This window comes from Typopeltis vanoorti, chromosome 15, assembly GCF_054136105.1.
Source record: "Typopeltis vanoorti isolate ZY-2024b chromosome 15, IOZ_Tvanoo_1.0, whole genome shotgun sequence".
NCBI classification, from domain to species: Eukaryota; Metazoa; Arthropoda; class Arachnida; order Uropygi; family Thelyphonidae; genus Typopeltis; species Typopeltis vanoorti.
The window spans coordinates 18,837,571-18,850,790 of record NC_143563.1 but is presented as its reverse complement, the minus strand read 5'-3'; the positions used below and the strand labels follow the sequence as shown (position 1 = coordinate 18,850,790).

The following is a 13,220-nucleotide window of genomic DNA, read 5'->3' as shown; positions in this document are numbered from 1 at the left end:
CCTAAAACAGACCCCTGCGGCACTCCACTAGTGACTTTCCTTTTCCTGGATATTGCACCCCCATACACAACTTGTTGATACCTATCAGATAGCCAGTCTCCAATCCAATGCACTAATCTAATATCCAACCCCATCTGCTCTAGTTTGACTGTCAACTTATCATGAGGTACTCTATCAAAAGCTTTTGCGAAATCCAAGTATATTACTGTGTATCCTTCTCCTCTATCCAAGGAAGCAGTCACTTTATTGTAATAAGTAAGTAGATTACTAAAACATGACCTCCCTTTAGCAAATCCATGCTGTCCATCAAAGATCTTCATTGTTTTCAACCCAACTCTGGATCCTAGTTCTCATAACTTCTCCAACAACTTAACAATACCTGACACACAGATAGACCTATAGTTTGATGCTTGAGTTCGATCACCTCCTTTATGAAGTGGCACAATCTTGCCCTCCTTCCACTCTTTAGGAACTTGACCAAGTGCAAGACTCGTATTAAAAAAATATGTCAAGGCAGGTGTCAACTCTCTGGCACATTCCTTCAGAATACGTGGTGATATATTCTCAAGTCCCACAGCCTTATTTACATCTAATTTACTCAACTCCCCAAACACCTCTTGCTCACTTACAGTCAGTCTCTCCTCCCCATCATCAACTGCTCTTAATCTCTCCATGAAGTCACATTCACAAGATTGAAAAATCTTTATGAACTGCTCATTAAGTATCTCCACCACACATTCTGCAACAGCTGTCTTTATACCATTTTCTCCAATCAATGTCATCCTTCCATAATCATTCTTTCTTTTACTGGCTACATATTGAAAGAACTCCCTAGGATTCTTTTTGGCTTCATTAGCTAACTGCTGTTCATACCTCTCTTTAGCTACTCTCACCAACCAAGTCACCCTCCTTGCCTGGTCTTTGTAGACCTCATGAAACTGGTTACTTCCACTTCTCTTATGCTGCCTCCACAATGCCCTTTTTTCTCTGTATTGCATGCTTAATCTCTTTATTTATCCATCTCACACCTACCTTATTTAACCTTCTCACCCATGGTATACATTTAGAAATTGCATCTACTAAGTAGTTTTTGAAAATCCCCCAAGCTGCACTGATCTCTTTTCCAGCTAACTCCTCATTCCATGCTACACCTGCAAGCTGTCTCCTGAGCTCTTCATAATCACCCCCCCTTGTAGTTCCACATATACCCTTTTTTCACAGGGGTCCTTGCACTGCTGGCAACCACCCGGGTAATCACCTCATGGTCACTTTCACCAATTGGTGGATGATTTGACACCTCATTGATAATTACGTTCTCCGATGAGATGACCAAATCCAAAACCCTTAATCCTCGTGTGCCTCTGTTACATACTGTCTGAGGTAGTTATCCTTCAAAAACTCATTTTCTTTACTTCCAGTTGCTATATCATCATTCCAGTCTATATTGCCATAATATTCATTATATAGTAATGTTATCATAATATATATTGTTATTGTTAGAAATACACTTTTATTAATACAGACCAGTATTTTACAAATAAACATTTATTAAAACCTACCAGTTTCGCCAGCAAACTGTCTGGCTTTTTCAAGGTATTACGGAGATATGAAAGTAAATGCAAATTAAAAGGAACATAAAAAACGTTGTAAACCAAACTAGTATCTATGGTTACACGTTTCGTGTGACAGAGATGGCTTATTGTTCTTATTCATTATCACGCATGCGCGTTTGTTGTAGACTTGCAATGTGATTACTGGCCAGCTGCAGTTCAGATTGACTGAGAGAGAGGATCAAGTTTTTCCACGAACTGTTGAGAATTATACCCTGATTTCTGTTGAGGTTTCCGCCGGTTATTAGTACTATTGTGGCTTCCTGAACTGCAGCTGGCCAGTAATCACATTGCAAGTCTACAACAAACGCGCATGCGTGATAATGAATAAGAACAATAAGCCATCTCTGTCACGCGAAACGTGTAACCATAGATACTAGTTTGGTTTACAACGTTTTTTATGTTCCTTTTAATTTGCATTTACTTTCATATCTCCGTAATACCTTGAAAAAGCCAGACAGTTTGCTGGTGAAACTGGTAGGTTTTAATAAATGTTTATTTGTAAAATACTGGTCTGTATTAATAAAAGTGTATTTCTATCTATAAAAACGACCAAAAATGTATACCTTGAATATATTGTTATTATAATATATTTTTTATATTATATTATAATATATAATGTTATTATAATATAATAATGTTATATTATAATAACATTATATTGACAGGATTGACTTGACAGGAGATTACCTTGCCTATCTTTGCTGACAATGCAAAGATAGGCAAGGCAATTAAGGATGCTATTGATATGCTGCACTTACAGAATGACTTAAATAAGCTGAAACTATGGGCAAACGATTGGTTGTCAATTCAATGTAAGATTTTTATATAATGTAAATATGTAATTCAATAGCTTTATTTACAAGTTATACACTTTATTGTGATAAGATTGCTAATTGGCATATTATATTATGCTTGGGAACCCTTTGCAGTTATGGTAGATAAAAAGTTAAAGTTCAAAGGTCACACAGCATACATTGCAAATACAACTCAGAAAATAAATGCGATGCTGAAATGAGCAATCATGTATAATAAAGTCATTTTGTCTCTTTGCAAGGCTTGATCCAACTGCACCTGGAAAACTATGTACAGATTTGGTTTCCTGGGTTCCAAATGAATGTAGAAGCTGTGAAGAGCAAAGAAGAGTTACTAAGATAATAATGGGATTATGAAATGTAGATTATAAGGACAGACTAATAGCATGTAGACTTTGTAACACTGCTATAAACCTCTGAAAGATTGTTATGGGATCAAGCTGATGAAATTTTTCATTATATGGAAGAAGGATAAAGGAAAGGGAACATTAATTGAAAATGAGTATATGAGCAGTTAAGAAACATCACGGGTAAGTTACTTTTTCTGTCACAAAGCAGTGAGGAAATGCAACAGTGCCTGCTGAATTGGTGAGTGCATATAGTGTGAATTAGTTTAAGAAAAGGTATGACAGCTGGCGTGGTCTCCCTCAACAAGTCCTTGACTTTCTGGAGTCAAGGTGTAGATTGGAGATCTCTAATGATGATGCTGATAATAATAATATAACATCTTTAAGCTGTGAACTTCAACGCTGAAGTTTTTCATACTATTATTATTATTATTCGTATATATGTCCTCCTGCAAGGAGTCCGAAGACTCGTTGCAGGAGGACACCTATTATACAACTCTCCATCTCTACCACTACACCAAACCTCTACTACCAATCATCAACATCTGCACCGTCTACTGGCCACTACCACCACCACAGCTAGTATTTTTTTGTCTGTAAATTGCATGTTCTGAAGGGCCAATTTGTCTGTATGTGGGATGAAAAACCTGAGTTTCCAGGAGAAAAAACCCTGCTACCTCCGTATGAGATCAGCTAACTCACCTTCGATTGAAAAACGTCCATATAAAGATTCCTCCCATCATGATGAGAATCGAACTTAGGCCTTTTTTCCCTTTTTGGTATATGGTTTATGTTTTTATAGTATGGTGTACGGTTTATGTTTTCACAGTGTGGTATGGTCTATTTTTTAATAGTATGGTGTTTAAGGCAATTTGGTGTAAAGTGGAGGTGGACAGGAAGATATATTTAGTTAGATGTTGCTATAGGCCAGGAAATGTGGAGGGTGGTGATGAAGAAATGTATAAACAACTTGGATAGTGAACAAAGGAAGGGTAATTATTAAGCAATTTTAATTATAGCAGTATAGATTGGAATGAAGAGATAGCATTTGGGAATAAGGAAAGTGAATTTCTCGAGTTCTTGAGAGAGATAACCATCTCAGGCAGCATGTAAAGGAGGGCATGTGAGGATCAAGAATTTTAGATCTGATCATTTCATCAGAGGAAGTAATTGTGAGTGGGGATTTTGCACTTTCCTCCAGTTGATGAGAGTGATAATGAAGTGATCAACTGGGTTGTGACTAGCCATATGCAGACTTTTGGGAGGAAAGAATATATGTGGAAGTACAAGGCTCGTGATTATGACAAGCTTAGCAGATAGCTTGAAGCTATAAAACGGAACTGAGGAAGTGAGCAATAAAGAAATAAATGCTGCTTCGGAAATGACAAAGAAATACATAACAGCATCAATGTATAAATGTATTCCGAAGGCCAAAAGGCTGAATAATTTACAATTTACAATTAAGACAGGGTACATGTGGAATTATCGAGCTGGTAAGTATGACAAGCTTAGGAGTTTGATTAGTTCAGTGCCATGTCATGTACAACTGCAAGGGCTAGAAGTTGATAGTGCATGGGAGGCAGTTAAGAAGTGTTTGCATGAAGCAATGGCTGACTGTATACCTAGAGTCCGAATAATAAATCGAGTAGGGGTTAAATGGATGAATAACACCATTAAGCTTGAGCTGCAAAAAAAGAAACAACTATGGAGGGAATTTAAGGAGAACGGTGACCTGCAGGCACATGAGCGGTATAAAGCGCAGGCCAGAAGGGTAACGAGTGTGGTAAGAAAAGCAAAAAAGGATTAAGAAAGAACATTGACCATGCAGGCTAAAGAGAATCCTAAACAGTTTTTTCGATATGTTGCAAGTAAAAGAAAAATGTATATGGCAGAATGATTTTAAAGAATGCCGATGGTAGGGAGGTAACTGAATCAGTTGATATGGTTGAGTTACTGAGTGAGCACTTTGCAAGAATATATCACCCAGGTGGTGACATTGCAGAAATGAATGAACCAATAGATTATATGGGAATTTTGGTGAATGAAGTGGAGGTGAGTAGTCTATTGCATAACCTCAATGTCAATACATCTGTGGGATTGTATGGTATACCAGCTCTTGTCGTACGTGAAGCGGCTAAAGAACTGTCAGTACCCTTGACCATTTTGTTTAATTTGAGTCTCGGGTCTGGGTTAGTCCCGAGGGGGTGGAAAGAGGGGAAAATAGTTCCACTGCATAAAGGAGGTTCCAAGACTGCTGTTGTAAATTACCGACCAATTAGGGAATCGTTGTCAAGGTCTTGAAGAAATTAGTCAAGAAAAGAATACAGGATTGGATAGATGAAAATGGGATATTGTATGGGGGACAACATGGTTTTGTGAAGGGTAGATCATGCCTCAGTAACTTGCTCACGTTTTATAACACAGTGAAGGCTGAACTGGATAAGAGTAATGGGTTTACAGTGATACTACTGGACCTTGCAAAGGCCTTTGACAGGATACCACATGGAACTCTAATCAGTAAACTGGAGCAGATGGGGATGGATATAGGGTTGGTGAGATGGATAGGAGGGTGGTTGATGGAGAGATACGAGAGTGGTTTATTCAGGAGTTGAGTCCAAAAGATGGCTTGTGACTAGTGATGTGTCACAGGGCACTGTTCTTGGACCACTACTTTTCGATTTGTTCATCAATGATATAGGAAAGGATCTGAGAGGAAGTGTTCATCTGTTTGCTGATGATGCAAAGTTAGGTACAGCAATTGTGAGTGCACAGGATGTCAAAATTTTACAGGATGATTTGGATAGCTTGGAGGACTGGGCTAGGGAAAATGGAAGTCAATTTAATGTGGCAAAGTGTAAGGTTATGCATTTTGGGGTGAAAAGAATAGCAGCAGTATATCACATTGGTGGAACCGTACTCCAGGAGATTGATGAGGCCAGGAATTTGGGAGTGTTGGTGGATAGGGAACTGAAGTTAGGGGACATTGCAAAAGTGGCTAAATCAGCTCATTAAATCACTTGGCTTCTGAAAAATACATTAACAAGCAGAGACAAACAAGTATTGTTCCTCTGTATCGAGCCTTGATAAGACCCCATCTAGACTATTGTGCCCAGATATGGACACCAGGGTTTCTTCTTGATGGGGAGGAGGTGGAGAGGATCCAGAGACGAGTGACCAAGATGATAGCAGGTCTGTGGAATGAACCTTATGAGAACAGGTTGAAGATTTGTGGGTTGCAAAAATTGGTCGATAGGCGGAAAAGGGGTGATATGATTGAGACATTCAAATTACTGAAGGGTTTCTATAAGATTAATCCAGAAGATATTTTTGAGAATAGGACTGGTGGTGGGAGGACTAGGGGCCATACATGGAAGCTGGGCAAGAAGGTGGGTAGCAGGGGTGTTAGAGCTAGGTTTTTTACTTGGAGAGTGGTGAATGAGTGGAATAAGCTGCCAGAGTCTGTTGTGGGTGCTACGACCGTGAATGAGTTCAAGGCGAGGTATGATTGATACTGTGTGAATGTCGAATAGTTGTTCTTGACATGATGTTAGGGCCTCCCTCAGTGAGTCTGTAGACTCCTTGGAGTTGCCTTGAATAATAATAATAATAATAAGGTAGGTGTAAAATGGATGAATGGGGAGCTTAAGCATGAAATCTGCAAGAAGAAGGCAATTTGGAGGAGTACAAGATCAATAATGATAATCAGTTACATGAAGAGTATAAAAAACAAGACAGGAGAGTGATTCAGTTAATAAGGAAAACAAAAGTGCAATATGAGTATAAATTGGCAAATTAGGCAAAGAAAAACCCTAGAGTTTTTTAGATATGTGGCAAGTAGAAAATAGAATGATTATGGTAATATGATGGTGATGGATGAAAATGATAGAATGGTAACTGCTGCAGAAGATATTGTTAAGGTATTCAGTGATCAATTTATAATGGTGTTTCATCCTGATCAGGGTGGAATCATGAAGAACTTAAGCATCGAGGACATAGAAGAGGATAGCTTAATTGCGAGTGAGCAGGAGGTATGTGAAGAAATAACCTTAATGTCAATAAAGCGATAGGATTTGATGACATCACCATGTATCTTAAGAGAATGTTCTAGGGAATTAGCAGTAGCATTGACATGCCTGTTTAATAAAGAGTCTTACAACACAGGTTCAAAGGGAATGGAAAGAAGGTAAAATTGTTTCAATGCATAAAGATGGTGATAAGGCTGTGGCTACAAATAATAGGTCAATCTGCATATCTGGAGTTGTGGTGAAAGTACTAGAGAGATTGGTGAGAAGTAGAATACAGAAACAGGTCGATAACAGCAGTATCCTCTGTGGTTATCGGCATGGGTTTGTTGAAAGGAGATCATGTTTCACTAACTTACTAACGTACTTGCCACATGACAAGCCGTTAAATAAATTGAAACACATGGGATTGGATAACAGACTTCTGAGTTGGACCAGTGACTCGTTGTCTGATAGGTATCAGAAAGTTGTACATGGGGGTGCAGTATCCCAAAAGAGGAAGGTTACTAGTAGTGTGCCACAGGGGTCAGTTTTGGGACCATTGTTGTTCAATTTTACATTCATGATATTGGGACGGATTTAACTAGTGGTATGCAGCTGTTTGCAGATGATGCAAAATTGGGGAGAGCAATGCAGAATCATGCAGATGTTATGGCCTTACAGGAGAACTTCAAGTCCTCCTGTAAGTTCCACTTACCTGCCCATTCTTGCAAGTCCTCCTGTAAGAAGGACTTGCAAGAATGGGCAAGTAAGTGAAAATGTCAGTTCAGTTTTGCAAAGTGAAATTTGGTAAGCAACAATGGGATGCAAAGTATACACTTGGTGGGGAAATTTCAAAGGAGATAGAGGAGATTATTATTATGTAACACCTCCAGGGAGTCCAAAGACTCATCGAGGGAGAGTGTGCCAACAGCATCAAACGATTGATCCCCTTCCAACTACTAACCACGCTCAAACTTGCTTTTTTAACTTTTTGAGTAAGCCATTAGTAGCAGAGGCTCTACAAATCGACCAACCTTTGCTGGTAACCTAGATGAGAGATCTGGGAGTGATGGTGGTAGACAAGGACCTGAAATGCAAAAAAAAATGAGGTTATGATGCTATTGCATAAGGCCTTGATCAGGCCTCATATGGAATTATTTTGTACAGATTTGGTCATCAGGTTTTCATGGTGATGAGGATATCTTCTAGAGAAGATTCACAAAGTTGATCAGTGGTCTTTGGAAAGTGATGTATGAGGACAGATTGAAAGAATATAAACTGCAAAGCCTTGTGAATAGGGGAGAAAGAGAGGGAATATGATTGAGATAATAAGCTAGTCAGGGGTTGTTATCAGGTTCACATGGACAAGATTTTTCATAGAATGGGAGAGGGGGGGGGTAAAACAAGAGGCCATCACCCACCGTTAATTGTATAAGGAGGGTGTGAGCAGGGGAGTGAGGAGCAGGTTCTTTGCATGGAGAATTATTGGTGAGTGGAATGCATTGGCTGAGTGTGTTATGAATGTAGACACATTGTATCAGTTTAAGGCACATTGCTTCTTTTCTTTTTTTTTTATGGTCATGTATCAAAAATCAGAAGCATTGCCACAAAGCTGCACAGCAAAACTTTGCACAGAGATACCTATATAATAATATAATAAAAATTTAATATTCTATTAATGTGCTTCCCACTCACAAAACATCGTAAGCCTATAGCAGAGTTCTTCAGGAGTGGAGTCCAAAAGAAGGCCTGTGACTAGCGGTGTGCTACAGGGTTCTGTTCTTGGACCACTGCTATTTAATTTGTTCATTAATGATATAGGAAAGGATCTGAGAGGAACTGTTTATTTATTTATAGTAAATACACATGATGTCAAAATTTTGCAGGATGATTCGGACAGATTGGCAGACTGGGCTAAGGAGAATGGATGTCAGTTTAATGTGGCAAAATGTAAGGTTATGCATTTCGGGGTGAAAAGATTAGCAGCAGTATACCACATTGGTGGAACTGTACTCCAGGAAATTGATGAAGCCTAGAAGTGTTGGTGGATAGGGAGTTGAAGTTTAGGGGGCACATAGCAAAAGTGGCTAAATCAGCTCATCAGATAAGTTGGTTACTGAAGAATACTATGACAAGCAGAGACAAGCAGGTTATTGTTCCTCTTTATCGAGCCTTGATAAGACCCAGATTGGGCAACAGGATTTCTTCTTGATGGGGAGGAGGTAGAGAGGATCCAGAGGCGAGTGACCAAGATGGTAGCTGGTCTATGGAATGAACCTTACAAGAACAGGTTGAAGATCTGTGGGTTACAGAAATTGGTTGATAGGTGGAAAAGGGGTGATATGATTGAGACGTTGTAATTACTGAGCGGTTTTTACAAGATTAATTCAGAGGAAATTTTTCAGAACAGGTCTGGTGGTGGGAGAACTAAGAGGCCATCCATGGAAACTGAGCAAGAGTGTAGTTAGCAAGGGTGTTAGGACTAGGTTTTTTACTTGCAGAGTAGTGAATGAGTGGAATAAGCTGCCAGATTCTGTTGTGGGTGCTATGACTGTGATGAGTTCAAAGCAAAATATGATAGGTACTGCGCGAATGCTGAATAGTTCTTGACATGATGTTTAGGACCTCCCTTGATGAGGCTAAGGACTCCTTGAAGTTGCCCGTAATAATAATAACAGTATAGTACATTAGCACCATAAGTGGCCTGGGGACTTTTTACTCAATTTTTTAATCAATGCTGTCATTTCTTTTGTATTTTTACTGATTCATTACGTAGTGTGAAAACCCTACTCTAGAAACCAAACATGGAACTTTTTTTCAAGTCACTTCAGGCCTCCAATAAGCAGGGTGGTGGTCTCACACCAGGTGATGAAATTCATCTCCTGCCTAAGGATAGTCACAAACATCCACACTTATGGCTGGATTTGAACCTACAACCTGATGGTTGTTGAGTGGATACACAAACCACTTAATAACACTCAGTCAACCAGGCTGGCAACTTAATCTCTCAAGTTTCTGTTATTCTGTCATTTGATTCTCTGGGAGTGAATGATGAAATAACAGAAGCTTGAGAGAGAGAAGAATAACAGAGAAAATAATGGTAAGCAGGAGATATTATATGAGGAATTAAATATATTTAGTATTAATAATGCAATAAGACTTGATGACATACTGCCACATGTTCAAGGGAATTAACATCAACCTTGCCATGTTTGTTTAACAAGAGCCTTACACAATGGTGAAGGGAAAAATTGAGAAAAGGATACTGGGGAAAAGGTGCAATTTACTAAGAGTGTAACATTTGTATTGATTGGAGGAGGGGGGAGGATTCATGTAGAAGTATATTTAGATTACTTCTACAAAGGCTTCTAACAACTGCCAGATGCTGAATTGGTATTTAATCCTGCAGAGGTCACAGCTGATCTGACAGATATCAACAAATTGTTTTAATATAAATATTCTTACACATATCCAGTTATAACTTGGAGGTCGTGACTAGCTGTGCATACATATATTATGAGTGATATTCACAATGTTTATGCCATCAGTTTAGTTTAACAAGTGTTATATAAAGGTTTGTGATATTTGATAGTAAATTGTATCTGAGAGATACCGCAAACTCTGATGTCAGTATAGTATTGGTTATTTTATTTTATTTTTTTAAATATTGTTGAAAATGGCTGGAAAAATATATAGATTGGATAATCCATCAGATGTTGAAGAGATTCAGCGAATGTTACTCGAGTCTGATGAAGAGAATGATAGAGTTGAATGTGAAAGTGATATCTGATAGTAAATTGTATCTCTGAGAGATACCGCCAACTCCGATGTCAATATAATATTGGTTTAGTTGCTGTTTTTTCTTTGTTTCTTTGTTCAATAATTTCTAGATTGTAACTGAAAATAAATAAACTATCATGTATTATATTTGCAGTGTTTTTTTTTTTTTAAAGTTTTATTGCATTTCAGCACATACTAGTAATGAATGTATCTCTCGGATGCACGTGAATTAGGATGGATGAAGCTGAATAAGAACATAGCTATATGATAAGTATCAGTAAGATGCCTATGTGTGAGAAGCATCTTGGAAGAGGAAAGTCACTAGATAGCTAGTAATGTATACTAGCTGATTTAGGGCCGTTACTGTTTATTTTATATGGTAAAGATAATGATAGTTGGAGAAATTTAATTGAGAATTTAATGCAGCTGTTTGCAGATAACAGAAAGTAGCGATGGGAGAGAGCTGTGAGAGTACCAATTCAACATTGCAAAGTTAAGATTATAATAAATTTAGTTTAATCCTTTATCCAAATGTGAGCAAACAAAGTTTGCGCCTGAAAATATCTTCAGGACTGTAGCAAGGTGGTGCAAAAGTCTAACCAAGCGCAAAATAAACTTCCAGCAAAGTTAAGATTTTGAAATCTGGAGAATAAGAATAGGATTTTATATATACAACTGGTGGTGTTATATTGAAGAAGACAGGGGAAATAATGGATAAAAGGATTATGGTAGACAAAGGACTTGAAATTTAGATATCATAATGGATTATGGCAGTGATGAAGAGCTAGAAATCTGACTTCTGCATTGAATCTACCTCAGTATTTCCTTGGGTCTAGTTTCCACTGATGAGACCTCAATAAAGGACAAGACTAATCTTCTCATAACCCATAGCATAATACATGTTCTGAAAGAGAGTGCTGTCCAGTACAATACCTATTATACTTGTCCTTGAACTCTTCACTGTCAGAGCATTCACAAATGTCTCAGGCAATCCATTTCAATTATTCCTCACCTTCCCAGCAAAAAAAAAAAAAAATCTAGTCTGCACACTCTTACTAACACATTCTTACACAACTTCCAGGTAAATTTATATCATGTCCTCTCTTTTCCACCTGCTAGCTACACAATGCAACCCACACACCTTCAATCTATTTTCATATGCCATTTCAGTCTATTTTCTACAGCCTGGTCACTTGTTTCTTGATCCTCTCCACCACTTTCCTGATCCACAAAAAAAAAAAAAAAAAAATAGGTGACCAAATCTGTGCACAATAGTCAACATGCAGCCAAATCATAATGAGGAAATTTTGAAGCGGGATAATAACCTCCATATTTTTACTTGTCATTGTCTTCAACATTCATGTAATCCTTATCTAATGGTTAAAAACAAATTGTTAAAAAAAATTGTTATAAACAAATAAAACAGAAAACAATTGGTTAAAAACAAATAAAACAAAAAACTAATGTATGGTTAAGACAGTACTGGGAAGAAATATGGTTTGGGATAATCATTCTTTATCGTTATTCGTTCTTTACCAATAGTAATTTTCCTAGCAGAAAATGTAACGTGTTTCTGAAACGATTTAACACGAAATACGTTATTTCGATCCATATATCAAGCTAAAGTTTATTTATATTATTACATGACATCTCCAATATAAAAAACTGAACAGTGATCGCCTCTTACATCAAATAATGTCAATTGTGTAAACGCAGATCATTCGCAGACTCATATAAAACTATAAAGCGTCCATACGATACGCACTTCGCTGTTTATCTTTCATAAATGTTTGTAATGATTTAATAAAATTATAAGAATTTCGTGATAAAAAAAACTTCTATCGAACTACAGATACACAAAATAAACATCACAAAAACAATCGCCACATCTTCAGAGTTGTTTTATTATGAAAAAGCGCCCTCTAATCATATTAACATTTTTTTAAGTTGGAGTTCGTCAAAATCAATATTAAATTGCAATAATTCTAATCGGGTTAGCCAGAGAACAGCACTTGTTCTCTGGCTAAGTCATATTTGTCTCTCCGCTTAACTATCCGTATGAAATAACTCAAGAACGGATGAATTCATTTTTATTAAGCTTAATATTTAAGACTTTGTGTGTGTGTGTGTGTGTGTGTGTGTGTGTGTGTGTGTGTGTGTGTGTGTGTGTGTGTGTGTGTGTGTGTGTGTGTGTGTGTGTGTGTGTGTGTGTGTGTGTGTGTGTGCGGAACAATCGAGAATTTTTACATACATAAATAAGTGATCGAAAGCTTTTTTTTTTTTAAGTGATCAAAAGCCTTTTCATTCCCAAAGGTAGCAATTGCAATCGCGAGGTTGAGTAGATTCCCACAGTATGCTAGATAAGAGGTATTGAGCTTTTGTTTCTTGTAGGTGTTCTGTGGTCGATTTTTTTCTGAGACATTAAAATTGAAAAACTCAAGCTTCCCCAACTGCAACAAAGACAGAATAATCCTGAAATCGGCTCACGAAAGCCTTAAAAAATCCTGTAGTCAGTGATCAGAATAAAAAAATAAATCCATTATCACCTTTTATCCTTAAAAGGAATAGGCGAGTCTGTTTTAGCTCTATCTAATTTTACGAGCCTGAGGGTCAGTTCAATCTTCACGGTAGCCAATCAAATATAGCTGAGTCAAGACTATAACT

At 37.6% G+C, this 13,220-nt stretch overlaps 1 protein-coding gene across 1 annotated transcript in view; it reads right to left on the bottom strand.

Moving 5' to 3' along the window:
• The window catches only part of LOC150098435 (uncharacterized), a 260,713-nt gene extending 248,275 nt beyond the window's left edge, over nucleotides 1-12,438 (bottom strand). The window contains exon 1 of the mRNA XM_090405278.1: nucleotides 12,244-12,438. The gene's annotated coding sequence lies outside the window, so the exon portion shown is untranslated. The remainder of the gene's footprint in view (nucleotides 1-12,243) is intronic.
• Between the last annotated feature and the right edge of the window lie 782 nt (nucleotides 12,439-13,220).